This window comes from Hippopotamus amphibius, chromosome 2 (genome assembly GCF_030028045.1).
Source record: "Hippopotamus amphibius kiboko isolate mHipAmp2 chromosome 2, mHipAmp2.hap2, whole genome shotgun sequence".
In the NCBI taxonomy this organism is placed as follows: Eukaryota; Metazoa; Chordata; class Mammalia; order Artiodactyla; family Hippopotamidae; genus Hippopotamus; species Hippopotamus amphibius.
In genome coordinates, this window is record NC_080187.1 from 180,091,795 (window position 1) to 180,106,227 (window position 14,433).

Genomic DNA, 14,433 nt, shown 5'->3' on the forward strand with positions numbered 1-14,433 from the left:
GAAGGTTTTTAAAAAATTCAATCAAATCAATTACATCGATTTCATATCCCATATTAAGCAATAGTCTTACATTAGATGTGACACATTTTAATGAGTACTGTGAAATTAACCAAAACTGAGCTAAATTCTCTGAATTTTTTTCCCAAGGATTTGCTGCCCAAACATGAATATAAATATTGATTTTTATTTTACACACAATTTATAGGCTGGTCCATTGCTGATTTTACCTCACAATTTAACAATGGAAATTTATTGGAATAAAATGTTTACTGCCCGTCCTGATTTCAACAGTTTTAGAATATTAGATTAATAATTGATCAGATTCACAGAAAACTGAGCTGTAATTTTTAAATCAAATAGAATTTATATAGCCAATCCTCTGTACTTATACACAAGGATGTCTCAAAACAATTGAATCTTATTTTAGTATATTTAGTATACCTAAAAATTCATGTACATAGAACTAGTTATTTCTATTCCTAATAGAATATATCTAAGAGATACTTTAGGTTCACATTATCTTTTCAGTTGTTGCATATTAGGTGATGTTGAATCTTCTCAGATTTTATGTGTAGCCATAACTTTTATTTTTATTATAGAATCAGCTTTTGAGATACAGGAAATCTCTAAAGGAGGAATCTCTCTTAATCTACCACTCATTCTTTGCTTAATTTTTTTTCTTTTCAGGAAAAACAGGTATACTTTGTAACCACTCAAATTTTAGAGGTAGATTCTTATGGTAAAAGGAAATCCTTTTTCCTATGATTTTTGCTTAAGTTTATTCTGTCTCTGGATCCATAGAGAATAAATCCAGTCATTATGATTATAATTCAGGTATTTATGGATGTATATCATTCTTTCCCTTGGCCATCTTTTTTTTAGGCTTAAAGCCCTTGGTTTCTTTAGTTTATTGGCCTCAAGTTTGTAATCTTTAATCTAGGACATTCATTAACTCTTTTCTTACCATTTTGAGTTCATCTCAATCTTCATGTTTCCACGCTAGTAATTTCTCTCCCTTGCCAACTTTTCTGTTATTATATGCTGTTTTTATAAAGAACTTAAAACATTTATTCTGATCAAGAAACCAGATAAAATTATGGCCCAGAATTTTGACATTTCCATGAATCACAATTTGGGTTCTCAGAATACTGTGTAGATCCTCTTGCCATTGTGCATCTCAGTATTCACCCCATGCAACCATCAAACCAACAGCTTAAAAACCAGGCAGGGAATTTCTCAAATGCTCCAAATAGCTGCACATCACTACAGATTATGACTGCTTGGATTTAGGAACATTTTTTTGGCTGGGGAAACATTCCAATGGGATAGATTAATCTATGTAAACCACATAGCTCAGCTGAAACTGCTGTTCGGCATTCTAAATTGCCAGCTCCGTCTCCTTTCTGCACAAAAATGCACATTTCTTCCTATAATAAAGATATTTTATAATAGCAATAAGGCAACTCCAGGGTGTGTGGTTATCACGAGATAATCATACCCTAGAGGGATTACAGACACTTGGCTGTGCCTCATAACACCCCATGTGTGTGTTTATCTCATGATAACCACACTCGCTTTTGTATCTTATTGCCTAATTATCCTCTTCTAATGCAAAATACTAATTTTTTGTCTGAAACAATATGTGCAAGGATGCATTGCTAACAATCACATGAAGACATTGACAAACAATGCTGCTGTTACTCTATATTCACTTCCCATAAGAAAATTAATACACAAGAAGAAAATTCTGAGAGTGAGGGGAGAACATTCCAGTCCATTTTTGAATGAGCTGCTGTTTAAAGGACTGTATAGAGGCCTCTGTTTTACCCATTAATGCTGTAAGATAAATTACCCAGACATTTTTTTCTTCTTTTGGACTTAAGATTCCTCAATTATAGTTAAAAACTAGAGAAAAAGCAGGAATTTCAAACCTGAAAAAATAAAAAGACACTAAGTTCATCTATTTCGAAAAAGTTAATGGCAGAGATTGATGTTGATTTATTGAGTTATCTAATTTAATAAGAATATCTGTATGCTGCATAGTCATTCCTTCACATATATTTCAACTGTCTACCTTTCAAGTTGAAAAATATATATTAAATCTTGTATCTTACAGTAGTGTGATTCATACAAGTCTATCAATCTTGGATCCTTTTATAAAGTGAAATTATTGCCTACATAATTATCTCCATTCTGCATAGTTATATTTATTATTTTTACGTTACTTTATTGTGTAACAATTAAAGCCAATAGTGGTTACATGTACAGATTTCCTATGAATCTGATCTCAGGAATGAAGGTTTTCAAGTTTTATTTTCTAAAGTTTTATTTATAGATCTTTGAATATATTTGAGACCCTGAAAAGGCCATTAAGGACTCTCTTGTATTTCAGTACTTTAGTTAAATTTAAATTATTCTGAGTAAAAAGAAAGTCCAGTTTCTGAGGACTTTTACAGAGACAGTAATGATATATTCTTTAGAGTTCCTTTCATACATATGTGTATGTGAATTCACATGTGTGTAGATACATACTACTTGTATTTTTCATAAATATTCTTTCAGTATTTGTTTCCACAGACCATGACCATTGTTCTCAAGGTCACTCCTTATATTTTCTTAACCTTACAAACTCAGTTTCCTCTTCCTCATTTCTGACTTCATAAATATCACTGGGTCAAATCTGCCTCAGTTCAGTAAGGCTGTTCTTTCTGAATTGTTGGTTATAGGCTGCAAGACGAGCTGTTGCTCCCTCCCTGGAGTCCTGTTCCAAAGGTATATACTTGAACTTTGATTTTACGGATGGATTACCCACCTGCATTTACTAACAAAGACTGTGCTAAATCTCAATCCATAAATAACAACAAAAATTATTAGTGACTTAAGGGCAGCATTAGATTGTTGTAAGGACTAAAGAGTGAAAAGATACTTTAGAAGTTGCTACTCCATTAAGAGGGAAAATGCAATGTTTACTTAACTCTCAATTAACTGGCAGGTAATTAATGGGAAATACTATTTTATTGTTTTTAGACACATGCATATTTTTTAGAACTGAAAGGCATCTTAGAGCTCATTTATTCCAATCACCTCTTTAGAGAGCCAAGAAAATTTAACACCACCATCTATTCTATTTACTTGTTTTTCACTAAGAACCAGAAAGGAGGATCTTTTAAATCAATATACATGATTATGTACACCAGAAATGGTGTGAGCCTGAAATTAAGCAAACTTAGCTAAGGCAAACCTTTTTAGACTACTAGCTCTGGACATTATTCTATATTTCCTTAGCATGCAGTTGGGGAACCATAAAGAGTTGAGTATTCTGAATAGGTGAAAATATTATACAACATTCCAAGTTTTTGAATGCCCTGTATTTTCATTCGACTTTGTGAATAAAAATTGCGAACATGTAGTTGGAGAAGATTCTAAGACTTTCCTAGGTATTAAGCAGTTATTATGAAGGCTTTACTGCTAGAAACTAACTGGGTTCTGGATACACTAGCACAATTATGGTTTAATGCCTTGCTGAAATCATGTGTGAGAAAGCAAAACCTTCCTAGAACCAATAAACACATAAGAAAAAGAACAGTGAGCTGAAAGTGGAGTAAGAGTAGCAAGATGAAAGCAAATAGAAAAGTAAATTCTGCCTTTGGGGTAAATGCTAATACTAGTACTGGGATAAGGAAAGGGAAACTATGCCTTAGGCCCATGATTTTTTGAGGCAATCCAGTTTAGTAAGAAATTAATAAGAAAAAGATACATTTTTAAAACATAACTTAGAAACTAAAAATATAGTTCACAATCACTGACAGTATAAAGAAGATAGAATGGAATTGGAGGAAAAAAACTTAAAACTGAATGTAATTAAACTACACAAAATTTGTAGAATGCAGCAAAATGATAATTTGAAGGATATTTACAGCTCTAAATCATTACATTAAAAAATTGCTGAAAAATAACAACTTAAGCATCTAAGAAATATGGAAAAGAAAAATAAACTTAAATATAGTAGATAGACAAAGCAATAGAAGACTAGAAAAAAATACAAAAAAAGTAAAAAAAACAAAAATGCAAAAGAGTATCTACAAAGAAATGGTTCTTTGAAGAGACTGTAAAGTAAAATTGATTTTTAAAAAAGAAAAATGGGGATGATGCATGAAAAATATTAGTAAGAAAATGGGAAATATTTGTACAGAGGTTGTATTTAAATGTAACTAAGAACGGTGAATCTTTTAATGACAAGAAATTTGAAAAGAAAAATGACATTTCTAGGAAAATGTAATGTATAACTTGAAAAAACATTGAAAAACTATATATTCTGTATTCATTAAAGTATTTGAAAACCAGAACCAGATGATTTTCCTGGAAAATTCTACCAATCATTCAAGGAACATACTATTTCAATCTTATGTAAATTTTTCCAGAGGACATAAAAATAGAGGGAACTATAAGTCATAATATAAGACTAGTATAATTCTGATATCAAAAAAGTGTGTCCAGGGTAGGATAATCACAAGCCCACTTCATTCATGAATTTATATGAAAATTTTCACAAAAACATAAAACAAAAAAAGAAACATTACATTTATTATGGGAATTTCAGTGTGATTTAATGCTATTAAATATACAACTATAATTTACCATATAGGCAGATTAAAGGAGAAAATGATTTTCTTTTATATATGTATTTTATTTTATGTTGGAATATATTTCATTTACAATGTTGTGTTAGTTTCAGGTGTACAGAAAAGTGATTTAGTTATACGTATAGCTATTCTTTTTTCAGATTCTTTTCCCATATAGGTTATTACAGAGTATTAAATAGAGTTCCCTGTGCTATACAGTAAGTCCTTGATTATTTTATATATATAGTGGTGTGTATATGTTAATCTCAACTTCCTAATTTATCTCCCCCACACCTTTTCCCCTTTGGTAACCATAAGTTTGTTTCCTAAGTGTGGGAATCTGTTTCTGTTTTGTAAATAAGTTCATTTGTATCATTTTTTTAGATTCCACATATAAGCAATATCATATGATAGATTTGTCTTGATCTGATTTACTTCACATAGTATGATAATCTCTAGATCCATTCATGTTACTGCAAATGGCATTATTTCATTCTTTTTATGGCTGAGTAATATTACATTGTATATATGTACCACATCTTCTTTATCCATTCCTCTGTTGATAGACATTTAGGTTGCTTCCATGTCTTGGCTATTGTAGATAGTGCTGCAATGAACATTGGGGTGCATGTATATTTTCAAATTATGGTTTTCTCCTGATTTATGCCTAGGAGTGGGATTGCTGGATTATATGGTAGCTCTGTTTTTAGTACTGTTCCCCATAGTGGCTGTAGCAATTTACATTCTCACCAACAGTGTAGGAGGGTTCCCTTTTCTCCACATGCTCTCCAGCATTTATTGTTTGTAGACTTTTTGATGATGGCCATTCTGACCAGTGTGAGGTGATACCTCATTGTAATTTTGATTTCCAGTTCTCTAATAATTAGTAATTTTGAGCTTCCTTTTATGTGCTTTTTGGCCACCTATACATCATCTTTGGAGAAATGCCCATTTAGTTCTTCCACTCATTTTTTGATTGGTTTGTTTGGTTTTTTGCTTTTGAGCTGCATGTGCTATTTATATATTTTGGTGATTAATCAATTGTCAGTCACATAGTTTGCAAACGTTTTCTCTCATTCTGTGGGTTGTCTTTTCATTTTGTTTATGGTTTCCTTTGATGTGCAAAAGCTTTTAAGTTTAATTGCATCTACTTATTATGGGTTTTATTTCATTACTCTGGGAGGTGGATGTAAAAAGATAACTGCTGTGATTTATGTCAAAGAGTGTTCTATCTATGTTTTCCTCTAAGAGTTTTATACTATCCAGTCTTACATTTAAGTCTGTAATCCACTTTGAGTTTACTTTTGTGTATGGTGTTAGAGAATGTTTTAATTTCATTCTCTTACATGTAGCTGTCCAGTTTTCCTAGCACCACTTATTGAAGAGACTTTCTCCATTGTGTATTCTTACCTCCTTTGTCATAGATTAATTGACCATAGGTTCATAGGTTTATTTCCAGTCTTTCTAGCCTATTCCATCGATCCATAAGTCTGTTTTTGTGCCAGTATCATACTGTTTTGGTTACTGTGGCTTTATAATATAGTCTGAAGTCAGGGAGTCTCATTCCTCCAGCTCTGTTTTTCTTTCTCAGGATTGCTTTCGCTATTCAATCTTTTGTGTTTCCACGTAAACTTTAAAATTTTTTGTTCTACATCTGCAAAAATTCCATTGATAATTTGATAGGGATTGCATTGAAGCTGTAGATTATCTTGGGTTGTGTACTCATTTTGACAATATTGATTCTTCCAGTCCAAGAACATGGTATATCTTTCCATCTGTTTATGTCATCTTTGATTTCTTTTATTAGTGTCTTATAGTTTTCTGAGTACTGGTCTTTAGCCTACTTAGGTAAGTTTATTCCTAGGTATTTTATTCTTTTTGATATGACAGTAGATGGGATTGTTTTCTTAATTTCTCTTTATGATCTTTCGTTGGTGTTTAAGAATGCAAATGATTTCTGTGTATTAATTTTGTATCCTGCAACTTTACCAAATTCATTGATGAGCTCTCATAGTTTTCTGGTAGCATCTTGAGAATTTTCTATGTATAGTATCATGTCATCTGCAGTGACAGTTTTACTTCTTTTCCAATTTGGATTCCTTTTATTTCTTTTTCTTCTCTGATTGTCATGACTAGGACTTCCAAAACTATTTTTAATAAAAGTGGTTAGAGCAGACTTTCTTGTCTTGTTCATGATCTTAGAGGAAACACTTTCAGCTTTTCACCATTGAGTACCTTAGCTGTGGGGCTATAGTATATGACCCTTATTATGTTGAGGTATGTTCCCTATGTGCCCACTCTCTGTAGATTTTATCATAAATTGGTATTGGACTTTGTCAAAAGCTTTTTCTGTATCTATTGAGATGATCATATGGATTTTATTCTTCAATTTGTTAATGTGGTATATCACACTGATTGATTTGTGGATATTGAAAAATCCTTGCATCCCTGGGATAAATTCCACATGATTGTGGTGGGAATTTATTGTATTGTTGGATTTTGTTTGCTAGTATTTTGTTGAGGATTTTTTGTGCCTATGTTCATCAGTGATATTGGCCTGTAATTTTCTTTTTTTGTGGTATGGTATTTTAGTCTGGTTTTGGGTGATGGTGGCCTCATAGAATGAGTTTGGGAGTGTTCCTTTCTTGGAAATTTTTTGAAATTGTTTCAGAAGGATAGGTGTTAACTCTTCTCTAAATGTTTGGTAGATTTCACATCTGAAGCCATACTGGTTCAGTTTTGGAAGATCTTATCTAAGAATTTTGTCCATTTCTTCTATGTTGTCCATTTTATTGGCATATAGTTGCTTGTAGTTGTCTCTTATGATCCTTTGTACTTCTGTAGTGTCTGTTGTAACTTCTCCATTTTCATTTCTAATTTCATTGATTTGGGCCCTGTCCCTTTTTTTTTTCTTGATGAGTCTGGCTAAAGGTTTATCAATTTTGTTTATCTTCTCAAAGAACCAGATTTTAGTTTCATTGTGTTTCTTTATTAATTTTCTGTCTGGATAATCTGTCCACTGGTATAAGTGGGGTGTTAAATTTCCACACTATTATTTTGTTATTGTTAAGTTCCCCTTTTGTGGCTGTTAGCATTTGCCTTATATATGCATCCAACATAGGAGCACCTCAATATATATGTTCTTCTTGGATTAACCCCTTGATCATTATGTAGTGTCCTTCTTTGTCTCTTGTAACAGTTTTACTTTAAAGTCTATTTTGTCTGATATAAGTATTGCTACTCCAGCTTTCTTTCCATTTTATTTGCATGGAATACCTTTTTCCATTCCCTCACTTTCAGTCTGTATGTGTCCCTAGGCCTGAAGTGGGTCTCTTGTAGACAACATATATATGGGTCTTGTTTTTATATCCATTCAGCCTGTGTATGTATTTTGGTTGGAGCATTTATTCCACTTACACTTAAGGTAATTACCAATATGTATGTTCTTTGCCATTTTGTTAACTGTTTTGTGAGTGTTTTCATAGGTCTTTTTTCTACTTTTCCTCTTTTGTTCTCTTCTTTTGTGATTTGATGACTTCCTTTAGTGTTGTCTTTGGATTCCTTTTTCTTTTTTGTGTGTATATCTGTTGTAGATTTTTGGTTTGCTATTACCATGAGGTTTCAATATAGCAGTCTGTACATGTACAAGATTGTTTTAAGTTGCCAGTCTCTTGATATCTTTATCTTGTTTTGGTGTCAGGGTGATGGTTGCCTCATAGAATAAGCTTAGGAGTGTTGCTTGCTGTGCAATTTTTAGAATAGTTTGAGAAGCATAGGTTCTAACTCTTCCCTAAATGTTTGATAGAATTCACCTGTGAAGCCATCTGGTTCTGGACTTTTGTTTGTTGGGACTTTTAAATCATGGTTTCAATTTCAGTACTTGTGATTTATCTGTACATATTTTATATTTCTTCCTGGTTCAGTCTTGGAAGATTGTACCTTTCTAAGATTTTGTCCATTTCTTCTATGTTGTCCAGTTTATTAGCCTAATCACTTGTAGGAGTCTCTTATGATCCTTTATATTTCTATGGTGTCAGTTGTAACTTCTCCTTTTTCATTTCTAATTTTATTGATTTTGAGTCCTCTCCCTTTTTTTCTTGATGAGTTTGGCTAAAGGTTTATCAGTTTTGTTTATCTTTTCAAAGAACCAGCTTTTAGTTTCATTGATCTTTGCTATTCTTTTCTTTGTCTCTGTTTCATTTATTTCTGCTCTGATTTTTATGATTTCTTTCCTTCTACTAACTTTGTGTTTTGTTTGTTCTTTCTATAGTTGTTTAAGGTGTAATATTAGGTTGAGACTTTTCTTGTTCTTGAAGTAAGATTGTATTGCTATAAACTCCCCTCTTAGAATTACTTTTGCTGCATCCCATAGGTTTTGGATTTTCATGTTTTCATTGTCATTTGTCTCTAGGTATTTTTTGATTTCCTCTTTGATTTCTTCAGTGAAACATTGGCTATTTAGCAACATATTGATTAGCCTTTGTGTGTTTGTGTTTTTTTTTTTTTCCTTTAATTGATTTCTAATCTCATAGTGGTGTGGTTGGAAAAGATACTTGATATGATTTAAATTTTTTAAAATTTATCAAGGCTTGATTTGTGACCCAAGATGTGATCTATCCTAGAGAATGTTCCACATTCACTTGAGAAGAAAGTTATTCTTCTGCTTTCAGATGGAATGTCCTATAGGTATCAATTAAGTCTGTCTGGTCTAATGTGTCATTTAGGGCTTGCATTTCCTTATTAACTTTCTGTCTGGATAATCTGTCCATTGGTGTAAGTGGGGTGTTAAAGTTCCCCACTATTATTGTGTTACTGTTCATTTCCCCTTTTATGGCTATTAGCATTTGCCTTATATATTGAGGTGCTCCCTTGTTGGGTGCATATAAATTTGTAATTATTATATCTCTTCTTGGATTTATCTTTTGATCATTATGTAGTGTCCTTCCTTGTCTCCTGTAACAGTATTTTAAAGTCTATTTTGTCTGATATATGTTTGCTACTCTGGCCTTCTTTTCATTCCATTTGCATGGAATATCTTTTTCCATCCCTTCTGTTTCAGTCTGTATGTGTCCCTAAGTCTGAAGTGGGTGTCTTGTAGACAGCATATATACAGGTCTTGTTTATGTATCCATTTAGCCTATGTCTTTTGCTTGGAACATTTAATCCATTTATGTTTCAGATAATTATCAATATGTATGTTCCTGTTGCCATTTTCTTAATTTCTTTTTGGTTTGTTTTTGAAGGTCTTTTTTCTTCCCTTCTTCTTTTGTTCTCTTGTTGTTTGATGACAAATTTAGTGTTATGTTTGGGTTGCTTTTTCTTTTGTGTGTGTGTATCTATAGCAGTTTTGGGATTTGCTATTCCCATGAGGTTTTGATATAGCAGTCTATATATGTACAAAGTTTTTTTTTAAGTTGCTGGCTTCTTTCCCACCTAGAGATATTCCTTTAACATTTGTTGTAAAGCTGGTTTGGTGCTGCTGAATTTTCTTAGTTTTTGCTTGTCTGTAAAGCTTTTGATTTATCTGTGTAATCTGAATGAGAGCCTTACTGGATAGAGTATTCTTGGTTGTAAGTTTTCCCTTTCATTACTTGAAATATATCATGCCCTTCTGACCTGCAGAGTTTCTGCTGAAAAATCAGCTGATAACCTTATGGGGATTCCCTTTTGTGTCATTTGTTGCTTTTTCTTATTGCTTTTAATATTTTTTCTTTGTCTTTAATTTTTGTCATTTAGATTACTATGTGTCTTGGCATGTTCCTGCTTGGTTTTATCCTGCCTAGGACTCTCTGTGCTCCCTGGACTGGGTTGACTATTTCCTTTCCCATGCTGGGGAAGTTTTTGACTATACCCTCTTCAAATATTTTCTCACATCCTCTCTCTCTCTTTCCTCCTTCTGGGACTGCTATAATGTGAATGTTGTTGTGTTTAATGTTCTACCAGAGTTCTTTTAGACTTTCTTCATTTATTTTCATCCTTTTATCTTTATTCTGGTCCATGGCAATGATTTTCACCATTCTGTCTTCCAGCTCATGTATCCATTCTTCTGCCTCAGTTATTCTGCTATTGATTCCTTCTAGAGTATTTTTCATTTCAGTTATTGTATTGTTCATCTCTGTTCTGTAAATTTTCTATCTCTTCTTTAAACATTTCTTATATCTTTTCAGTCTGTGCCTCCATTCTTTTTCCGAGATCTTGGATCATCTTTACTATCATTACTCTGAATTATTTTTCAGGTAGATTGCCTGTCTCTACTTCACTTAGTTGTTCTTCTGGAGTTTTATCTTATTCCTCCATCTGGAACATATTTCCCTGCCACCTCAGTTTGTCTGACTTTCTGTTTGCCATCCCATGGGCTGCAGGATTATAGTTTCTCTTGCTTCTGGTGTCTGCCCCCTGGTGATAAGGCTTGTCTAAGAGGCTTGTACAGGCTTCCTGTGGGGAGGGACTGGTGCCTGCCTACTGATGGGCAGGGCCATGTTAAGGGATGTGTTTAGAGGCAGCTGTAGGCTCAGTGAGACTTTAAGCAGCCTTTCTGCTTGATGATGGGTGGGGTTGTGTTCCTGCCCTGTTGGTTGTTTGGCCTGAGGTGTGCCAGCACTGAAGCCTTCGGGCTATTGGGTGGGGCCAGTTCTTGGCATCAGAATGGCAGCTTCCAGGACAGTTCATATCACTGAATAGTCCCCAGAACCTCCACCACCATTGTCATTGTCCCTGAAATTAGCCACCACCCCAGAAGGCCCTCCAAGGCCAGCAGGTAGGTCTGGCCCAGGCTCCTATGAATTAAGTGCTTTTTCCCTGGGTCCTGGTGCACATGAGACCTTGTGTGCACCCTCCAAGAGTGGCATTTCTGTTTCCCCCATTCCTGTGGAGTTATTAGATCAAGCCCTGCTGACCTTCAAAACCAAATGCTCTTCTCCTCCCAATGCCAGAGTCCAGGCTGATGTGAGGCTCAGAACACTTACTCCTGTGGGAGAACCTTTGCACTATAATTTTTTTCCTTTTTGTGGATCACCCACCCAGCAGGTATGGGATTTGATGGTTTTGCAATTGTGCCCCTCCTACCATCCCATTCTCACTTCTTCTTTGTCTTTGGAAGTATAATATCTTTTTTGGTAGGATTCAGTCCTTTGTTGATGGTTGTTCAGCAGTTAGTTGTGATTTTGGTATTTTCCTGAGAGGGGATGACCTCAGGTCCTTCTACTCTGCCATCTTGTCTGGGGATTGATTCTGAGAAAATGATTTTCTTAATTTGTAAAATACAGTTTATAAAATTCAATATTAATGTATTTTTATAAAATCTTTTAGCAAACTAGGCAAATAAAATCTTAATGGTGAAACATTATAATCATAACTTACTATGAGGGTGGATGTCCAGTAACACCAATTGTTAGCAACACTGTCCTAGAGTTTCCAGCCCACACAATAAGAGGAGAAACAAATTCTTAATGTTTGGAGAGGAAGAAACAAAACAGTTAATGAATAATTGATGAAAAATTTCTCAATATAGACAATTACAAAGAATATGCAAAACAATTTTTGGAAAATTAGATTAGTAAGTTTGCTAGATATAACATCATTATATAAAAAGCCATTATGTCTGTACACAACAGCAAAAAGTAGAATAGTACAATGTACAATAGCAAAAAATAGATGGTAACTAGAAATCTAAAAAATTCAAGACTTTTATGAAAAATATATACAGAAAGACAAAATCTCAATAAAGTGTATACCATATTCATGGTTTACAAAAACTCAAAATAACTAAAAAGTTTCAGTGTAATTTTGATCATAACCTCAATAGGTATTCTTACAAGAAATTGACAAATAGATCCTGAAATGTATAGGAAAGGACCAAGACTAAAGAAAGTAAAACTCCTCCTGAAGAAATAATGGGAGCTTACTCTACCAGACACCAAAATTCATCATAAAGCTGTGGTTATTAGGACAGTAGTGTACTAGTGCAGGGATAGATAAATAGATAAATGTAAGAGGAAAGAACAACCATAAAAAGATATATGCATCTATGGAAATGTGATGTACAAGAAAGGAGATGTTACAGATCATGGGAAAATGAGCAACTCGATTAAATGGTGCTGTGACAATTGTTAATCCATGTAGAAATATCAACATAGCCTTACACCAAAAGATACAAGAAAATAAGCACCAAATAGATGAGAATTAAATGTGTAAATCAAAACTTTAAGCTTTTAGAATAAATTTTCAGAGACTATCTCTAAAGACTCAGAATTGCAAAGCTTTTCTTCAGCAAGACAAACACATAAATGCTAACTAAAAAATAAATCTTGGTAAATATAATTACTTTATAATTTTAAATTTGCTTACTAAAATACAAACATGAAAAGATAAACCACAAACTGGGAGAACATGTAATCAACAAGAAGTCATATCACTATATCAAAAAAAAAAAAACTTACTACAAATTAATAAAATAACCCAATGAATAATGATGGTAAAACTCACCAAAATGAAGTTTAGAAGGGAAATTTATTTTAAGAGACAAAGTTTGGGGACTTGTTGAGTTTCAAGGTTATGGTGGAAGTTGTAGATCAGTCTGATCAATTGACCACAAATTGTGGAGATTCAGGCCATGGGAGGGGACATTTGCTTAGCCTGGTAACCTGGGGAGGGGAGAGTGTCAGGGAGCTGAACAAGTGTTAAGCCAGTCATCTTGTTTCAGCCTTGTCCTGCATCCTGGCTTCATTCTCTGTTGCTTTCCACCCACTCTCAAACTCCTATACCTCTACATCCCCAAACCCATCTGTAGCATCAATTTACTTGCTTCTCATTGGCTCTGCCTTCCCTTATCCCTTGTGGATAAGGAGAGCTCAACTTTATTTTTTTGTGCTTTGTTGTATAATGTGCATCATTCTCAAATGCTATCTTTTTCTCTCCCATTACATTTGCCCCTGTGAGCTTGCAATGTTATTTGTCCTTTGTTGTTGATTTGGTGAAGGGTAAAGATAAATTCATATGTCTAATAGGCCATAATTTACTTGAAACCCTCTACTTGAAAGTTGTCTCTGAATTATCACCATCCCTATCAGCTGAGGTCTGTAGGTTCTCTGAGTCCCAATTGTATGCTATTACTGAAAACCATATTCTTTGGCTGTGAATTTTGGCTCCAGCACTTACTAGTTATTTTAGGCAAAATAAGCTATTAAATCTCTTATCTGACACTTTCTTATCTACAAAATGAGGCTTTTTATTGTGTAATTCACAAAAATATTTTAAGAATTATAATGTAAGTAAAATTATTGAGCTCTGTAGCACATGTGCATTATCTTGCCAGTTCCACTTGGTAGAACAGTATTATGGTAACACCGACAGTATGAATCCTTGACTATAATTGGCTGTATGTTTTTCCTGAATTTTCTGGGCTGCTTTCAACTAGAGGATGAATGTCCTTCTCTAAGGGACATTAAAGAGAGGATTTCTGTTTTGGTTGGAACATTGAACTGAGTGATCACTGAGATATTTTCCTCTTGAGATTCCGATTCCACCTTTCTCTTTTGGTTTTTGCCTTTACTTTGAGGGTTATCAATAGCAGCATTTAACCTGAGAAGAGCTTACATCAAATGAAACTGATCATTCATCTATTCTTATGGGACCCCTCTTGGGGACTGCCATAGAATATCCTACTGAATTTGGCACTGTGGCCTGGATGCCCAACAGTTTGGTGATCTGATCTCTGTCTCGTCTCCAATATGCTAAATGTTATATTCTTAATCCCAGCACACTGCTTTAGTTTCTTTTTATGGAAAAAGAAGGGGAGAGCTTGGCCAAGAAG